A 7,815-nucleotide genomic window follows, 5' to 3' on the forward strand; every position below is an offset into this window, starting at 1 on the left:
ATGGGCAACGTGGGCAGTCGAGTAGAGAAACGGGATTCCTTGCCGACTTCTCCAGGAGGTCTGCTTCCCTGTACCTCCAGGCTCCAGTTCGGGGCAAGCTGCTTCCCTGCAGCAAGGATGGTGTGTAGGCAAGAAGGAGGAAGAAGAAGAAGAAGAAGAAGAAGAAGAAGAAGAAGAAGAAGAAGAAGAAGAAGAAGAAGGGTAGTAGTAGTAGTAGTAGTTTGGATTTGATATCCCGCTTTATCACTACTCTAAGGAGTCTCAAAGCGGCTAACAATCTCCTTTCCCTTCCTCTCCCACAACAAACGCTCTGTGAGGTGAGTGAGGCTGAGAGACTTCAGAGAAGTGACTGGCCCAAGCAGCTGCATGTGGAGGAGCGGGGAAGCGAACCCGGTTCACCAGATTACGAGTCCACCGCTCTTAACCACTACACCACACTGGCTCACCAGTGGGTGGAGCTCCAGGCTGTGCCACCCAACTCCCCAGTGTCACGGCAGCTAAAATATGTCACCTGTGATGTCGGCACATGGAGGGAATGGGATCCTGATTAATATTGTGGGAATAAGGATTTTGGCATGCTACCCCACTCATCTCACAGCTCCAATCAGCAGCGCCTAGACTGCATAGGAAAGCCAACAGCCCGCTGGCTGCAGAAGCGGGAGTGGTGACAACTTCTATTAAGCACTACTGCCCCCATCCTGGGCAAGCGCGGTGCCTTCTGGGGAGAGCAGCAGAGTCTGTTTATTCAAGGGCTCTCGAAACCTGGAGCTGGACTTGTTTCTCAGTTGCAGACAAACACTAATAATCAGGACTGTCAACCAATCAAATTTATCGCCAGTATGTTTTCCTGGTGGGAATTCTGGAAAGCACCTTGATAATAAATCCTTCTTGTCTCTATTGGCTTTTCTCTTTTTCATCATTCTTGACGGTTAAACTGGTCTGCAGGCAACTAAAATTGGGAAGCAGAGTCGGGTGCTGGGATAGGAAAGGAGGAGGAGACTCATGAGGGTAGAATTTTCACAGTTGCATCTGCAGCGACCTGGAAGTAACGGAGCATGTTACTTCCGGGTTTCGCCACTCGCGCATGCGCAGAGAGTCATAATGACGTCACGCGCATGTGTGGAAACGGCGAAACGTGACCTGCGCATGCGCAGACACACTGTCGCGTCTTACGTTCTGTTCGGGATGCAAAAGGGGCTCCAGAACGGATCCCGTTCGCATCCCGAGGTACCACTGTATTGCCTCTCCTGTTTTACACTAATAACTTCAAATGCCGTATCTTGGCCAGTTAGAGGGGGAAACGAGAAGTTCCTGTCAATGCCAATTTTCTATCTTCTTCAGTTAGCAACCATTCTCTCAAGATGGATCTTTGTGACTTTCGTGCATTTATTACTTGATTTCTGTTTTGCATTTGCAGGTAGCTTGGCAGTTTCCACCCAACAATTCATCAGTACATTTGCCCATTTGTAGCAGAACATCACACTCCTTGATTTTATCCACATACTGCCATGGGTTGGCTGTAAGCAATCAAGCCAAAACAAAGTTAGATGCAAAAGAGAGAAAACCACTATTTAAATCTTTATTATATCACCACAGTCTTGATGTTTCCTCTTCCTATAGTAATGCTGACTTTCTCTCTATTTCTGGGCTTGATTGAACTTGTTACAAGCTACAGATGTCTAAATGGCCCTGACCCTGCCTAGAACAACAATCTCCCAAGAGAATTCAGCTCCTAGTAGGAAGGTTTGTTATGGGAAATGTTTTATTTGCGTGGACAGGCGGAATCCCCAGATCCTGCACGGTCCCCCCGTCATGTGGAATAACAACTCAAGACGATGTGCTATGGGATTAAATTGGACACAACTTTATTAAATTTCAAATGTGGGTAGACCTTGGCTCAGGCATTGGGCGTTCTCCCTCCCCGGTCCCCAGCCGGGGACCTAGGGAGCATCAGGGTTATCCAGTGTGTGGGGGGGGATGGGCCGGCTCTGGAGAACATATGTTCAAGCAGAGACGGCCGCCGCCGTTACGCCGCCGCCGCAGGAGAGAGCAATGACGACCTTTCGGTGTACGGCCAAAGCCAAAGGCCAAAGAAAACCCCTTTAACGGGGAACCCTGGTATCGCCGCCGCAAGAGGAAGATGGACAAAAGGATTCTGCCCAAGGCCTGATACCGCCAAAGTTGTGACGTTTTGCTACGGGAAAGGCGAAACCTGCCAATGCAGGGAAATTCCTTTCCAGCCCTTTAACAGCGACCTTAACGTAGCAGCGCCCGCATACCTGTGAAGAAAAGTTAACCTGCAAAACCTGTGAAGACAAGTTAACCTGCAAAAGAAGACATTAACTGAGGGTGGGTAGGGTGGGAGAAGCTCTGGAGCCAAGTGAGGATTCCCAGGTAAGATCCTCCCTCTATTGTGTGGGCAGGTAATCCCTCCCCTACCTGGCCTGGTCTCCTTGGCAACGCTTCCCCCAGGTGGGATTGGACAACTGACTGAGGTAGGCGGAGACCTCCAGGTATCCCACCTGAGGGAAGGCAAAGCCAAGCCTATGCTGATGGAGCCGCTCCAGATCCAGGGGCTGCACGCGTCCACGCAAAGGGCGCCCCCCGTTTTAAGTGGGGAGTGGTCATTGAGGTAATACTTAAATGATAAGTCAGGGAGGCACACAGTACTTACTCATAATATTGATGGCTCTTATTCTTTAAGAAATAAAACACATGACTCCCTAAGGAGAACTAGCTTTGCAACAGATACTTTAGAAATAAAATGATTTAGAAGTCCAGCTTATTCAGAAAAGTTGCTTCATATTATCAGTAACTTGCTGCAGAGTTTATCGTCACAGTTCTGAGGGCAGTCTCCACATGGTGGAGCTGGTCTGTAGGGTTCTTGTTTAACTATGCTCCCTCTGAAATTGCAGAGCAGTACAATATGCTTAGGATGTGGGTGGCGCTGTGGTCTAAACCACAGAGCCTAGGGCTTGCCGATCAGAAGGTCGGCAGTTCGAATCCCCGCGAAGGGGTGAGCTCCTGTTGCTCGGTCCCTGCTCCTGCCAACCTAGCAGTTCAAAAGCACGTCAAAGTGCAAGTAGATAAATAGGTACCGTTCCGGTGGGAAGGTAAATGGCGTTTCCATGCGCTGCTCTGGTTCTGCTGGCCACATGTCTGCAGACAAACGCTGGCTCCCTCAGCCAGTAAAGCAAGATGAGTGCGCAACCCCAGAGTCATCCATGACTGGACCTAATGGTCAGGGGTCCCTTTACCTTTTACAATATGCTTTGCATCAAAGGTGCTACGCAGAATGACTTTTGCAGCATACATTGTGTGGCAGGTCTGATGGCGGTTAGTTATTGACTCACTCAAAAAATTATTGTATACAGCGCATGCCATGACAAATTACACACAAAAGACAGAAGAACTAAAAATATACTCATAAAATTTCAGACAAACAAATGTTTAAAACAAATCGCCCACTACGCAATTAATTGCGGGCTCAAACACATAGTATTAGCACAGCTTTCTAGCAGCTATGGCAAATTATGCCCCCTAATGTATCTTTGGTGTGTCATTTATTGTGATTATGTATTACTGTGGTACCTTGGGTTACAGACGCTTCAGGTTACAGACTCCACTAACCCAGAAATAATACCTCTGGTTAAGAACTTTGCTTCAGGATGATAACAGAAATCACATGGCGGTGGCAGCGGGAGGCCCCATTAACTAAAGTGGTACATCTGGTTAAGAACTGACCTACAGAACGTATTAAGTTCTTAACCCGAGGTGTTGTTGTTGTTGTTTAGTCGTTTAGTCGTGTCCGACTCTTCGTGACCCCATGGACCAGAGCACGCCAGGCACTCCTGTCTTCCACTGCCTCCCGCAGTTTGGTCAGACTCAGGTTTGTAGCTTCGAGAACACTATACAACCATCTCGTCCTCTGTCGTCCCCTTCTCCTTGTGCCCTCCATCTTTCCCAACATCAGGGTCTTTTCCAGGGAGTCTTCTCTTCTCATGAGGTGGCCAAAGTATTGGAGCCTCAGCTTCAGGATCTGTCCTTCCAGTGAGCACTCAGGGCTGATTTCCTTGAGAATGTAGAGGTTTGATCTTCTTGCAGTCCATGGGACTCTCAAGAGTCTCCTCCAGCACCAGAATTCAAAAGCATAAATTCTTCGACGACGATCCGCCTTCTTTATGGTCCAGCTCTCACTTCCGTACATCACTACTGGGAAAACGATAGCTTTAACTATATGGACCTTTGTTGGCAAGGTGATGTCTCTGCTTTTTAAGACGCTGTCTAGGTTTGTCATTGCTTTTCTCCCAAGAAGCAGGCGTCTTTTAATTTCGTGGCTGCTGTCACCATCTGCACTGATCATGGAGCCCAAGAAAGTAAAATCTCTCACTGCCTCCATTTCTTTCATGAAAACAAGTCACACAAAACAGATGCAGAAGGCGGGGGGGGGGGAATGCAGCATCTGATATTTTAAAGTGGAAAAACTTGGGGAACTTGAGGCAATTGCTACTATTGACCCACTTAATGTTCAATGCCCAGTAACCAAAGCTTTTGGCCCACACACAACTAGCAGCCTTATACAGAGTGTTGCTCCGGAATTGCTTGCCAAGGCGCTGTAAACCTGCTACCCACCTGAGATCAAGAGGCCACATGTGACACCATTAAATTCAATCTAATTAGGCAACAACTTTATTGATTAAAGATGTAGGGGGGTTTGGCCTAGGCATTGGGTATCTCTGATATCAATCAGCCCGTATCTCCTCCTGAAACCCTAATGGGATACCCAGTTCCCTTAGTGGGACAGCCAGAAGCCTACAAGCTCCCTTCCGACCATGACTAAGGCTTTATCAAATCCTTAACCCGTCCTTGCCACGAGGAAGGCAAAACCTTCAGCTCCCCACTTAACACACAATCCACTTATGTATGCAAGGGCCCTGAACCTAACCCCCGTATAAGTGGGTAGTCACATTTATACAGTAGATTCATATTGAGGCAGAGTAAGCAAAGAAGGAAAAAAAGAAATAATCTTTATTTGCATCAGCCATAGCAATAAAACAACGATACAATATACAAAGAATAGAAATAAAAATGAAGATTAAATGCTTATATAAAGATACTGTTTATATAATGCTTATATAAAGATACAGACAGAAGTACTGTTCTTGGGGGGCAGGAGGTGGGCAGGTGTGGAGGACTCCCTGGTCCTGAATGGGGCAACTGTGCCCCTGAAGGACCAGGTGCGCAGCCTGGGAGTCATTCTGGACTCACAGCTGTACATGGAGGCGCAATTATCATCATCATCAAAGATTTCAGTAGGAAAAGTCTAGTGAAAATTTCCCCTTGGGTGACATAGAAAACATGGTGTGGAATTTAAAACATTGGGAGGACTTCCTGTGAAAGTTGGGAGGAGTCAGTGAAAGCCACGTGGATAGTGTTTGAATGGTTTTGTCATGGCCTTTGGGTAGTGCAATAAAGCTGACTGCAGCGGAAGCAATGGCCATCAGCCACCCTCTCCAACTCCCCTCTCCTGAGCCCTTACATCCATAGAATCAATGTCCAACTATAGGTTTTGCAATGTACCAAAGCCAATGGTAATGCCCCAAAAGCTGTATAAATGAACTTTTGAAATTATACAGCAAGGTAACAATATAAATATATATAAGCCCAAGTGGGAAAAATTGCAAATGGTTTTTTTTCATTAACACACACAAAACAATGTGTTGAAAGAATATCATATTTTTCAGTGAACAGTGGTACCTCGGGTTAAGGGGTTAATTTGTTCCGGAGGTCCGTACTTAACCTGAAAGTGTTCTTAACCTGAAGCACCACTTTAGCTAATGGGGCCTCCTGCTGCTGCCACGCCTCCGAAGCACAATTTCTGTTCTTATCCTGAAGCAAAGTTCTTAACCTGAAGCACTATTTCTAGGTTAGCGGAGTCTGTAACCTGAAGCGTATGGAACCTGAGGTACCACTGTATAAGATGCCCCCATGTATAAGACAACCCTTATTTTTTTGAACCCAAAATTAAGAAATCGGGCCAGAGCCCAAACTCGCACCGCCCGCACCCGTGTCAAAGCCCAAACCGAACCCAAGTCCAGGTCAGAGCTTGGGCCGCCCGCACCAGAGCCAGAGACGGAACCCCTGAGCATTCACCAACCATGTATAAAACGACCCCCAAATTTTGATTAAATCCTTTAATATGTGGGAAAATATGGTATGTTGTTAGCAACTAAATAAGAGTGCAAAGAATGAATATGTAAATGGATGGAAAGACAAGGATTATGGAGCCAACCAAGGGGCTGCAGGAGGAGGAGGAGGTCGCGGAATGGAGTCCAGCCCAGTGTGGCCGGGGATCAGGCTGCAGGCAGCCATCGTGTGCTGGCATTCCGCTTGTGTTTAAAACTCCATAGCAACAGAACAGGCCTCTCATGTGACCGTTAACCCCTGCCATTGTCTGTTTGATCCTTTCACTCTGGATTCTGAGCCTGACAACGATGGCAGCATGGGCAACGTGGGCAGCCGAGTAGAGAAACGGGATTCCTTGCCGACTTCTCCAGGAGGTCTGCGTGGCAGGCGTCAGCCAGACGGGCTGCTCCAGAAAGGAACGTCACAGCATGGAGTTTTTGGCTACTTCCATTGGGGCAAGCGGGACACCCGGGCTGAGAAGAAGCACCAGTCATCTGGAGGTGGCTTTCAAAGCGACAATGAGTGTGACCAGGAGAACCAGTCCCCCGAGCGGTATTTCCGGGACCATCAACAGGCAGCTGATTTCTCCAAGAGCTCATTGCCTGAGCATGGATGCTTCAGCAGGTGTCGGATCAGACCCTCTGCCTTCAAGGTGGTATCATGGAAGAGCCTGTTGTGCATGCCGAGGCGGTCATCAGCCAAAGGCCAGAAGCTGTCCAAGAGCAACAGGAGCCTGGCCCAGAACAGCACCAGCAGCTCCTCGCAACGCAGCCCTCTCAGCAGTCATCTGCTCCACACCATCAGCCTGGATGAGAGCACAAACGCTATCCAAAGCTTCCCCACCGACACTCCATGTTTCAAACCTGCTCCAACCCAGCTGAGTGCTTCCGTAGGCCACAACAACCGCACTGGTGACTCCTTGGACAGGGCTTCCCGGGGGCCATGGGACCCCTTGGCTGTAGACAAAACACCTCCCTCTTGCAGGAGCCTGAGCCCCCTGCAGAGCTCTGGGGAACCACAGCCTCCGAATGAACCCACAAACTCCCTGGAAGATGTGATGAAGCAGCTCGAAGACCGGCTGACTGAGAAGGGCATGGAGAGAAATCTGAGTGAGAATGATGATCCCTTCACTCAGATATTTGAGGACAAATGGCGTTTGTGGATGGAGGAGCTGGAAGAACTGAAGCAGGAAATTCAGCTGAAGCTCGACAAAGCTCAGCAGCTAGAGAAACGGCTGCAAGAAGAGCTGGACCTTCAGCCCAGATGTATCAGCTAAAGGTCTGGTTCACCTCCTCCCTAGAGGATTTTGAAGACTGCTGCCATCCATGGAATGGAATCCCAGCATTGCTCCTGGCATTTTCCGTCCATCCATAGTTGCCCTTGCTCTGTCTAGCTTGTTGCTACTTTTCATCATTTTGTTTATTCCACCACTGTATTAGTGTTTAAATTTCCATTCTTTTAACTTCGTTTGCCACCCATTCATACAACAACACTCTCCTACTTATGTAATTACTTGATATATTATTCTTTCCTATGTACAAATATTTGAAATTTATTAATAAAATATTGGACACAAACTGCCTGATTGAAGATAATCGTAGTAGAACAGGTTCTAACACACAAACTCAT

The 7,815-nt window shown here is 47.8% G+C and overlaps 1 pseudogene across 1 annotated transcript; it reads left to right on the plus strand.

Annotated features, from left to right (window-relative positions):
* Positions 1 to 7,462, plus strand: LOC309528695 (NEDD4-binding protein 3 homolog pseudogene; annotated as a pseudogene). The gene is made up of 2 exons: positions 1 to 58; positions 6,411 to 7,462. The product of its transcript is annotated as an NEDD4-binding protein 3 homolog pseudogene (transcript).
* The last annotated feature ends 353 nt before the right edge of the window (positions 7,463 to 7,815 follow it).

This window comes from Podarcis vaucheri (genome assembly GCF_965113315.1).
Source record: "Podarcis vaucheri genome assembly, chromosome: 3".
NCBI lineage: Eukaryota > Metazoa > Chordata > Lepidosauria > Squamata > Lacertidae > Podarcis > Podarcis vaucheri.